The sequence below is a fragment of the Panthera tigris genome, chromosome B3 (assembly GCF_018350195.1).
Source record: "Panthera tigris isolate Pti1 chromosome B3, P.tigris_Pti1_mat1.1, whole genome shotgun sequence".
Lineage (NCBI taxonomy): Eukaryota > Metazoa > Chordata > Mammalia > Carnivora > Felidae > Panthera > Panthera tigris.
The window spans coordinates 102,348,884-102,361,077 of NC_056665.1; the positions used below are offsets into that span (position 1 = coordinate 102,348,884).

Below are 12,194 nucleotides of genomic sequence, written 5' to 3' on the forward strand. Positions count from 1 at the left end.
GCTGCTATCCTCTCAGCAAAGAGCAGACTAATAACCAGGGATTCGGGCCAACCTCTCCTTTCCGAGGCAGCTTCTTGTTATTTACTCTGGCTTAATGAATGGCCACCAGCTGGCAGACACAGCAGTTTCATAATATTTGCACACAATTTGTTTGGGTCAGTTTTTAATTTCTCTTTCCGTTTGAAGCCAGGGTTATCCGAAGGAGAATTCAGAGAAACTCTGGAGACAGAGGAGCGGATTTCGTTTTCTAGTGATTTCTGGGAGGAAATCTGGGACGCGCAGGGTGAAATCGAGTATCGTTTGGTTAAGGTTAAAAAAAAAACACAACAACCAGTGAGGGGGCCAGGTGGTGCTTCAGTGGGAGGGCCATACAAGACGAAACCAGCTTTGGGGGAAGGAGGGAGCCAGGGAACGAGAGCAGGGCTAATGAATGAAGGGAATTCCGCTGAGCCTCCAAACCCTGGACTCCCACCCTCCACCTAGCTGCGGGACTTTGCCTCGGGAGGAAAGCCCCGGAATCCCGAGCCAGCGGCACGCTGGGGCTTACCGGAGCCCGCGGACGCGTGCGCCAGGGTAAAGGCGGCGGGCGCCTGTCCCTTTAAGGGGCCGGTCTCCGGGCACCGCCGGCCCAGACGCCGGGACGTGCCGGGGGCCGCCCCGCCCCGAAGCCGCCCGTTTCCTGCCGGGCGGCGCGACGGCACCTGAGCAACTGCGGCGGCGGCGGCGGCGGCGGCGGCGCCTCTGAGCGGGCGGCCGGGGCTGTAGTGCCCGTGCCGCCGCGTCTTCCCGGTCTCCTTCCCCGGCTGCTTAGGGTAAGGGTGAGCAGGCCGCGCCGGGCCGGGCGCCGGCTTGGGGACCAGGGTAGGGAGGGCTGTGCCGGCCGCGGTGTCCCAGGGCGGGCGGGAGGGCCGCGCCGGACGGGGGGCGCGGCCCCGGGGCCCGGACACCGCCCGCCGCCGCCACAGCCCGCTGGGTAGGCCTCGGGCACCGGGTCGCCACTGTGAAGCTCCTGCCTGGGTCGGGCCGCCGCGGTGGGAAGGCTCCGAGGGGCCGCTTGGCCTCGCCCGGCCGCCCAGGGCCCGACCCCGGCTCCGCCGCGGCGCCTACAAGTGTGGCCGGGGAGTCCCCCGGGGACGTCTCCCGGTGCGAGGTTGGCCGGAGAGGGCCCTGGGGTGACCGAGGCGCCTATTTTTAGCTGGGCCTGTGGGCCCCCAGGAGGAAGGCGGATTACCGCCTCCTCGGCCGGCGGACAGAGGGAGCGCGTCTCCGGCGGCGTCCCTGGGCCGGAGCTGGGCCATGCTTACGCCATGCTGGAATTTCAGTTCTCGCTGCCCCTCCGGATACTTAGGGAACCGGTGCTGGCCCTCTTCCCAGTGCCCCCTCCCACCGCCGGGTGCGTGTCCCTGGGTCACGGTCGGGAAGGGGGGGGGGAGTTGGGGCTGGGAAAGATGCGTTTGGGGAGAGTTTGGAAAAATCTCTGGACCGCCCTCGAGACGGGGGAAGTTATCCCTTCCTCTCCCTGAGGGGTGTGTCTTCCTTAGTGATTCCCCCTCCCCCTTCAGTTTCCAACAATGAGAATTTTGGCTTTGGGGAGCTAGGCAGAAAACCAAACCGGCAGCCTAGGAAAGTCATACGGTAATCAGACACCAGGTGTGGGATGTGCAGCCCCGCACGTTGGTTGTCGAGGAGCATGTGTGCACCAGAGAAGGGCAGCTCCCGGCGCCGGGAGCGGCATCCTAACCTTGTACAGCTGCGGCTTGATCAGGTTAAAGAGCCGGCTGCTTACTTTTAGCCTTTCCTTCTGGGAGGAAGGAGGAATCGAAATTCGTAGTTGGGCCTGTACCAGGAAAGGATTCCTTAGAAGGTATGTGAATAGGCACTGCTTAAAGAGCTAACTGTTCCAAGTTGTGGGTTTTTTGAGATGCTTTGTGGAAAGTCTTGAAAATTTTAGACAGCTGTAGCCTGCTATAGATAAACACCTTGGGGTGAACAGAGCACTTTGAATTGTTTAGGAATTGATTTAAAAATTGAGTTTTTGCTAAATTAGGTTGCACTTGTTCTATCTCACCTAGTAGGCAAATGGCCACACTGCCTCCAGCTTGGCTAAAACGGTTGCCAACAAGACTGGGATGATCTTTGCAAGAATAACACTGAGTACTTTGGAGTTGATCTGTATTTGGGGTAGACGTGCCCTGCTGTGGGCTTTCATATTTACTGTGCTTTCTGATAAACAAGCTCTCCCTCCTCCCCGTTTCATTCAAAGATCTAACAAGAAATAGCTGGGTTTATTGTTTGTAGGTTCTAAGAAAAGTTTATCTTCTTCTGTAAAATTAGAAATATCTTTTCTAATTTTACAGCATGAGTGGTCATAACTGTATCTCTGTCAAGTGTGCTTAGAGAATGCGGTGTTCTATTTACTTTACCTTTATGAGACTCATAATCACACTGAAGCTTAAAATAAAAGAAAGCCAATGAAAAACTTTCTTTAAATATTAAGCTCTTTCAAATTGTAAGGGATATTGAGTATTAACCTTTTCTTGATGACTCAGGGTCAACATTCTGAAGAGTCATTAATTTATGATTTTGTTCCAATTTAGGTTTTTCTATGTCATCCCTTAGCATCAGTAGTCTTTTCTGCTTGATGCATGTGTTTTCTTGGGTCTCTGGCCCCAAGCATCCTTCCAGTTTGTAGGCTTTAATGTGGGAAGAACATTTTAATAATTAGCTGTTAATTAAGTCAATATGGATTTTTAATTTTTTTATTTAATTTTTAAATTTTTTTAATGTTTTTTGAGAGAGAGAGAGAGAGTGTGAGTGGGGCAGAGAGAGAGGGAGACACAGAATCTGAAGCAGGCTCCAGGCTCTGAGCTGTCAGCACAGAGCCCGGTGTGGGACCGGAACTCACTGTGAGATCATGACCTGAGCTGAAGTCAGATGCTTAACCAATTGAGCCACCCAGGCGCCCAATCAATATGGCTTTTTTAAAGTGCCTAAGAAGTGAACGCTTTTTTGAAACTTCTACGACTCAAGATTGTTACTGTTATTAAAGTTAAAATAGAATTTTCCTTAAAAATATGGAAGATATAATTTTAGTTAAATATTATAATTTTTGTGTGGCAAAGTTTTTTTTTTTAATTTTTTTAATGTTTATTCTTGAGAGAGAGAGAGATAGAGGGACAGAGAGAGAGCATGAACGGGGGGAGGGGCAGAGAGAGAAACGGAGACGTGAAATCCGAAGCAGGCTCCAGGCTCTGAGCTGTCAGCACAGAGCCCAACTTGTGGCTCGAACCCATAAGCCGTGAGATCATGACCTGAGCTGAAGTCAGACGCTTAACCGACTGAGCCACCCAGCTGCCCCTGTAGCAAAGTTTTAATCTAAAGGATCTCATAATACTTTGTAAAAATTTCATTTGTTAGTAAATTTAGTATTTTCAGGAAGTACTTTTGGATTTTTCAGGAATCTGACCTCTAATATGTAATAAAGAAATGTAGAGAGACCATGCTTTGCAGGAGCATCAAATATTTGAGGGTAACATCTTATAAGCTGCTTGTTCTGTGTACTCTTTAAGTTTTTAGTTATTTTGAAGGTAAATCCAGACTACTTAGAGGCTAGAAGCGAGTAACTGGTTCTTTAGAAATGACATCAGTCACTGTTATGCATAGAGTTGAGTTTCATTCCTTTCTCCTTCCGTTTTTGTTAACATGACTTTGGATGTTCTCATCCTAAAAATGTAGTTTATATGCAAATCACAGGGAAAACATTGATTTAGATAGGAGTATATGCTACTTTTTCTATACACAAAATTAAAATCAAACGGGGAAAAAATCTTAAGCAATATGAACTAAGCAGTTTGATTAACTTAACCTGTGGTATCTGAGCTCTAGAAAAAGAAAAGTAATGACAATTTATACTTATTTGTATGCCGGGCTGTTGACTTGCTGTTTAAACGAGTTTTTGGTCTTTGAGAGAGATGGCAGTGCAGACCATTTAGGCTTTTTTTTTTTTTTTCCTCCTCTAATGTTATAGACTTTTATGTTAAAAAGATAAAATAGACAAAATATACTTTTAGTGCTAAGACTAATTTTAGTAGAGACTCCAATAGAAAATAGAGTATTTCTAGGAATTATTTAAGAAATGTTCCACTCCTTTTATAAAAGTTATGATTTAGTATTTTACATATCACTTTACTACAGTCTGATTAAGAACTTTTAATTTAAATCTGGTTTCAGCAAAGTGATTTGTATACAAGTGGAACTTAAATTAATTTGTTTATACTCCCCTCCTTCAGGGACAGTGTTTTTTGGGTTTCTTTCCTCACTAATTGCTTTGCTCTTTCTGCCTTATGATTCATCCTCTACTCTTGAAGTTGAAGTGCTCAGTCCTTGGTTCACTTTTCTTTTTATATTTCTCTGGTGATCTCATCCAATGTCATGGCTTTAAATACCTATATGCTGATGGCTTCCATATTTATATCTCCGGCCCAGGCTTTCCTTCTGCACTCCAGACAACCTATTCTGCATTTCTGCTTATAGGTGAAGTACTCAATTCAAACTGAACTTCCATTTTTCTCTTTAAACCTGCCTCAGATACAGTCTAGTCCATCTCATTTGGTGGTAGCTCTATCCAACATTCATGCAAAAAAAAAAGTTGGAGTCATTTCTGACTTATCTCTTTCACACTTGGCATTCTTGGTTCTATCTTATCTTGAAAATATATCTAGAATCAAGTCACTTCTTACCACCTGTATTGCTTTCGAGGCTGGTCCTGGCCATCTTATCTCTAGCCTAGATTTCTGTAGTTAGCCTCCTAACTGGCCTTCCTGCTTCTTCCCTAGCTCCCTTTGGTCTTTTTCAACTCAGCAACTAGATTCTATCACTTGTCCCCTCAAAACCCTGCAATGACTTCTCATAGGCAAAGTAAAAGCCTTTACATCGGCTGTTGTCCCTCTTTGGATCACTTTTTCCCTAAAAAATCATCATGGCCAACCCTGTAGTCTTCAAATCTTTGTTCTTCAAATGTTTTTCAAAAGGTCTATCTTATTTTATTTGAAGCTGTACTCCCCTACTTATGATCCCTGTATCTTGCTCTATTTTCTCCATGGCACTTGCCACCTTCCAACACTATATAATTTCTTTGTTGATTGTGTTCATTGTCTCTCCTGTGTGTCCCCAACACACACTATAACTTCTGTGAAGGCATGGCTTTTTGTCTGTTTTGTTTATTGATGGATCTTAAGGGTTTCGGTCAGTTCAATAAAGATTTATTAAATATCTATTCATTATAAGTGAATTAAATCCTTATTCTGCAGTTTCTCACTGTGATGGATACCTCATTCTTGGATACATATAGTTTTCAGTTTACTCCTTTCCTAGGAGCAGAGAGCAGCAGAAAAGTGGCAGGAGGCTTTTGAGAACCCCTTGTTGGAGAGAGTGATGTTAGAGTGTTGTGGAGATCTTTTGGACCTTCTCTGTGTGATTAGGACCATTGGTTAGATAACTTGCATGTTTTAACTTAGAACATTTTTATTTGGATCAATCTCTTGTCTTTGAGTAAGGGGTTACTAATCTTTTTTTCTGTAAATCATACCCTAAAAGCATTGCCTATGATTTCTAGTATTGGTTTCTTTAAAATGGAATGAAAATGTAGGCACTGGGAAACTTTCCAAGTTAAAAATCATTCTAGATTTTCCATTCATTCATCAAGGCCTTCCAAAGGATGTAACTTAGTTTTTATAGAAATAACAGTTTTTGTTTTCATTCTTCTATTTAATGGATTTATAGAAATAAGTGAGTATATAGGAGAGTAGACTGCTAGCCAGAAACATTTAGCTTTCTGTGTAGACACTGGCCTATGTATTTTTATCAAGGGGAGAAATGTCATTTACTCCAGTGAGAGAGCTCCTTTTAGATAGTTTTCATGTTGAGTAAGTTTCATAGGGGCCATAGTATCCAACTGCCTACCATTATAAGAGGAAAATGTCCTTTATCCATATTTCTTTATTTTGACTGTAACATTTATTTATTTTTTAATGTTTGTTTATTTTTGAGAGTGTGTGAATGCGTGCGCTAGTGGGGGAGGGGCAGAGAGAGAGAGAGAGAGAAACAGAGGATATGAAGCAGGCTTTGCACTGACAGCAGAGAGCCCCATGCAGGGCTCGAACTCATGAACCCATGAGATCATGACCTGAGCTGAAATGGGATGTTTAGCAGACTGAGCCACATAGGCACTGTGACTGTTAGTAACATTTATGATTAGTTACCAGAACTTACATGATTTTCAGTAATTGTCTATCACAAGACTTGATGTTATACTACATTCTCACTGGAAAATGTGAGAATTTTTTGCACGAGTCATTTAATTTGCCAGGGAAACAGTGTGGTCTGGTGTAGTAAGCTGGAGGTCAGTATTTAGGAGACCTACAAATCTTAGACTTTACTAACTCCAAGATTTTATGTAAGTCCCCCCCCCAGTAGTTGAATTATATAATGTGTGGTGTAGTGGAAAAAGCATGTGTGCTAGGGAGACTTAAGCGCTTAGGTTCGGCTCTGCTAACTAGTACCACTGACTGTATGTGTGAACTTAACTGTCTTAAACTGCCTGAGGTTCATTTGCCTTGCGTGTATTATCTTACTAGTTGCTACATAAGTGATGGCTAATATTAGGGTGCTTGTTTGCTGTTAGTCTCTGTAAACACTTATGTACGGTGCCATATATAATCCTCTTAAACAGTTTTATGGGATAGGTACTATTTGGTGGAAACTAGGGAAACAGGTTAAATAATTTGTTTAAAGAGCAAGTAAGAGGAGGAACCTGAGTGTGAACTGAGGTATTCTGATCTAGAGCCCATCCTGATTCATTGAACTGTTTTGAAAGAATGCTTTCTAAAGTAATAATAATAATAATGGGGTGCCTGGCTGGCTCAGTTGGTGGAGTGTGTCCCTCTTGATCTGGGGATTGTGAGTTCAAGCCTATGTGGGGCGTAGAGATTACTATACATGAATGAATAATAAATAGGCACTGTCTATGTGCAGTTATCTGTTAGGTATTAGAAAGCTACATTAATGTTATACAGGTTTTTTTTTCTCCCAGAGTTAGAGGATTGATTCTTAATGTTAGCGACTTAAATTTGAGGACTTGAAATTTTTCAAGTGGAGAAAATAGTAAAAGCAACTTAAAACCAAATATTATATAAAATGTTTTATGTAGAAACAGTAGGTAGACTATGCTCTTTCTAGATTCCAAGAAATTTTCTCAGGCTCATTTCTGTGAATGTGTGTTATGAGTTACTGCTGTAACTGCCCACTCTGAAGTGGGAACTTTGTCTTCTTTACCAGGGAACTATATTTCTTGTAGTAGGTGGTGCTCAATTTGATGAATGAATGAATTGCTTGTTTGAAAATGATTGGGACTCATTGAGCCTTCTGCTTCTCATTTGTGCCATCAGTCTTCTGTTAGCATGGCTAGTTGATTTACATGGAATGCCATGTAAAGTGAGACCAAAAATAAGGGTTTCAGGTTTATTCTTGGGAGCGGAATGGAAAATGATTTAATACACGAATTCCAGCAAAAATATTTTTGTGCATAGTACCAGTTAACCTTGTTGATTAGTAATGTAAGTCTTCTGAGTAAAATGTGTGCATACATAATTTAGTGATTGCATGTGTTTAGATCTAGTTATCTTTGAAATAAATTTGAACAGGCTAAGCTGTACATTGAAAGCTCCCCAGTGTTCTGAATGCTATGTTGCTGAACATTTAAGATGTTTTCTTAAATTTTTAATATCCACACACAGGTTGAATTCCTTTATGTTGCTTCTGACCTGTATTCAGTTTATTGGAAGTCATGTTTATTTGAAATGTGTTGTGTAATTCTTTCACATTTTCATAACCTGGATGTCTGAGGGTGGCTGAAGGTTATGAATTCTGTGAAGTGAATTTCTCAAGCTTGTCATATTGGTACTCTTCATATCTGGGTACAGTTTCAGGTTCTCTGGTGTATAATAATCCTTGTGGTTGATACCCTTTTGCTAATGAATGGGAGTAATTTCTTAAATCCCTTCCAGTTTGACCTAGATGTTAACTATAATTTTAAGTTTAAATTGGATCCTTTATAAAAGCGACTTAGTCATTTTGCTCTTTTGGTTGTTGGGGGTGGGAGAGTGTCCAGAAAATTGCATTTATTTTTAACTTGAATAACGTCTTTCTGAGCTTGAAATTTTTGGAGCAGTTTTCAAGTAAAATACACATTTAAGATTAGCCTCGGAATTCTATGTAAAATATAACCCATGCATTTGCCTTGTCTGATGGGGTAGGGGAGACAAGAAATACTTTATAAATATAAAATAACTGAAATGAACAATGTTTGTCTAGCATTGTTTATATGGTATAAATAGGTGAGTAATCATATTCTATATTCTTTCAGTTTTATTTAAGCAAAACATCCCAGCAGCATTTAAAATAACATACCAATTAAAAAAATTTTTTTTTTTTTTATTTTAGAGAGAGTGAGCACAGGGCAGGGTCAGTGGGAGAGAGAGGATTTTTAAGTTTATTTATTTTGAGAGAGCGTAAGCAGGGGAGGGGCAGAGAGAGAGTGGGACAGAGCATCTGAAGCAGGCTCTGTGCTGACAGCAGTGAGCCTGATGTGGGGCTTGAACTCACAAACTGTGAGATCATGACCAGAGCTGAAGCTAGAAAGAGAGAGATTGAGAGGTTGAGAGATTTTAATTTATATTTATCTCTTTCTACTTGTCATTTTTTTTTATTTTGTTGAAAGTTAAAACAAGTATTGAATGATTCAGGTGTACAAAAGCATATAGAATATGTTGTACAATTTAAAGATGAAATATAAAAGAAATACCTTTGTACCAAATATCTGTGTACCTTTCACTCAATTTTAATTTTTTTTTGTTAAAAATTAAGTACATAAAAACAAAATAAAATATATGAAAGATAAAGAGTAAGGATGCAGTGAACAGCCTTGTATCTAATACCAGTTCAAGAACATTATCCTAACTTTTTCTTTCTTTTTGTGCTACTCTTCCCTGCCCCCCAGAAGTAATCATTATATTTGCCTTTTTTGTTTTTTGTGGGGTTTTTTAAGTATTTATTTTTAAGAGAGAGAGAATGCGAGTGGGGAGGAGCAGAGAGAGAGACACAGAATCTGAAGCAGGCTCCAGGCTCTGAGCTGTCAGTGCAAATCCCGACATGGGGCTCGAACCCATGAACCGTGAGATGTGACCTGAGCCGAAGTTGGACACTTAACCGACTGAGCCACCCAGGCGCCCCAACTTTTTTTGCTTTTATTTTTGTTTTTTGATGACTTTTTTTTATGTGATTTTACCACATCTATTTCTATCCCTAAAATATTTTTTTTTCTGTTTTGTTTTTGAACTCTATATAAAAGAGATCCTTCTGTATGAGTTCGTTTGCAACTTTCTTTTTACCCTCAGCTTTATGGTCCTGATATTCTTCCACCATTTTGCATATAACTCTAATTCATTCACTTTCACTGCTGCATGGAATTTCATTATATGAATATATTTCACTTTATTACCTATTGACGGGCATTTGGGTTGTTTCCACTTTTGCTATTATTAAAAACTCTGCTGTGAACATCTTGCATAGGTGTATTGGTACGCTTGCATACATAAATATCTCCAGGATAGTGTTTTTAAAAATGTTTTTGTTACTAACAGTAGGAAATACATTTTACATTATGGGACTCAGTACATTATCAGATGTGCCACATATAGAACAAGAAAGTTTGTTGAAAAAAACCCACACCTATGTGATGGTAGGACATTTCATTAAAAATAAGATAATTAAGACCCACTAAGTCAATTTTTCTACTCACTAATGAGTTGAGATTTGCCCTTTGAGCAAATTGTTTTGGACTTTCTGTTTAGTTAGGAGTGGAATTGCTGAGTTGTGGGGGGGGCGGGGGGGGTGCATTTTCAGCTTTATTAGGCAGTGCCAAATTGTTTTCCAGGGCAGTTGTGCCAGTTTATTCCCCTCACTAACGTGTACATGTGATGGCTCCACATTCTTGCCTATACTTGATAATTGGCAAATATTAGAGTAAGCCTCATGATACCTTATAGGTTTTGCATTTCTGCTTACTGAGAAGAAACATCTTTTCAAATGTTTGCTGGCCATTTTTGTTTCCTTTTCTCTGGAATGACTGTTGATTTTTCTGTTGAGTTGCTTTTCTTTTTGATAGGAGTTCTTAATAGGTTCTGAATATTAATTCTTTGCTGATTAGTATCACAAATGTCTTCTCCCACTTTGTGGCTTGTCTTCTTTGTTATATAGTGTCTTTGTTAATAGATAAAATTTTTAATTTTGTTGAATTTATCAGTATTTTCCTTTTATGATTTATACTTTGTGTCTTGTTTAGGAAATCCTTCCCTACCACAAGGTTATAAAGATATTCTTACATGTCCTCTTATAAAGTTTTATGTTGCCTTTCAAAATTCTTTGCCTGGAATTAATTTGTGTTTCTTCTCTTTTATGCTACTGTTTTCTGTAAAATTTTACTGCTTAGCATTTCAATTTGGTTTTTTTAAGGGTAGAATGTGTGAATTTAGTAGATGCTTTGAAATAAGTCTTTGAATTACTAGTTTTATGCATTGTCCACACCTTGCTTTTAGAGTCATGAGAGTATTAAAATATGGATAGAGTTTAAAGTACGGATAAATTTGAAGTCTCCACTCTCTCCGGGTGACATTATAAGAGATTTGCAAACATTTCAGTGATGCCAGGGTTTGCATCTGGTTTTCTTAAGTTGTTACGGATACTTGTTGTGAAGCAGTCTGGTTAATTATTTCCTTAAATAGCAGCTCATTGTGCTTGGTATTTCACAATTTCACCACAGTGTACTGTATATGAGGACAAACATCTATATATCCAACTAGTACTAAGAGTATGTATACATATAATCTGAGGAATCTGATCTTCAATTTTGGAAAATTCTCAGCTCTTCAAATATGGCTTCTGTTATTTTCACATCTTTTTTGAAAAACCTAAGTTGGGGTCTTTGTACCTCAATTGCTCTTTCAGGTTTTTTTTCTCTTTATTTTTCTGTGCCTTATACTAGGTGAATTCAGTACTCTATAGCAGTTTACCAATTCTACTCTGTTCAGTCTGGACTTCATTTTGTCTGTTGAGTCTATTTGCCAGTATGTATAGTTTTCATCTCTTAGATTTGGAGTTGCTTTTTCATATGCACCCATCTATTTCAGTTCTATTTTTGTTTTATAACCTTTTTGCTACTTTAAAAAAAGGAGTCTTTTTATCTCTGACATCTTTAACATGTTGAAATTTAAAAATCTTTATGAAGACTGTTTTATAAAACTAGTACCATTTGGTGTTAATTAATGTTTTTTATTGATTTCTCCCCCTCCCTCATCATTAATTTTCTTCCTATGGTTTGGGGTTTTGGTTTGTCTGGCTTATTTTGAGTAGAGATGTAAAACAATTATTTTTTTTCCATCTGTGCTAAATCCCCTGTTACCTCTCATTTTCAGCTGTTTCTACCTGGCTCACTGTGCCTCTAGTCACAAAATAGGTCTATTCTGGACAGTTAAAAACACACACACACGCACACACACAAAAAGCAAAGTGGATACAAGTGTTTATAATATGCAGTCCTGTACTGATAAAGGAGATGATTTTGTGTGTGTGTGTGTGTGTGTGTGTGTGTGTGTGTGTCTTATTAAAAGTAGAAGAGAGGGGAGCCTGGATGGCTCATTTGGTTAAGCATCCACTTCTCCACTTCTTGATTTCAGCTCAGGTCATGATATCCCAATTCACGGGATCAAGCCCTGTGTTGGGCTCTGTGCTTGGGATTCTCTCTCTCTGCCCTTGCCCGGCGCTTACTCGTTTGCTTGCTTGCTTGCTTTCTCTCTCTCTCTCTCTCAAAATGAATAAATAACATTAAGAAATAGAAGAAAATGAAGTCTAAAAAATGATGGTTACTTATGAGGGAGAGACCTACAGTGTAGAAAAGCACAAGGGTATAATTTGTGCTTTGAATTAATTTTTCTTAAGACTTGACTTTGGAGACATTTAAATATTTTACATAATTGTTAAATGAAAATTTAAAAACCCTTAAAAATAAAAAGTAAAATGAAACCACTGAATCTTACTTGTATTCACTTGGTGAACACCAGAGTGAACTATGCCATGTGATT

General features: G+C 40.1%; 1 protein-coding gene across 6 annotated transcripts in view; it reads left to right on the plus strand.

The window, feature by feature from the left end:
• Positions 1-648: 648 nt before the first annotated feature.
• KTN1 (kinectin 1) overlaps positions 649-12,194 on the plus strand; it is a 107,534-nt gene continuing 95,988 nt past the window's right edge. For 3 of the 6 annotated variants that reach the window (XR_006218863.1, XM_042989770.1, XM_042989771.1), the window contains exon 1: positions 649-812. The gene's annotated coding sequence lies outside the window, so the exon portion shown is untranslated. The remainder of the gene's footprint in view (positions 813-12,194) is intronic. The other 3 variants (XM_042989772.1, XM_042989773.1, XM_042989774.1) reach the window with 2 other exon arrangements.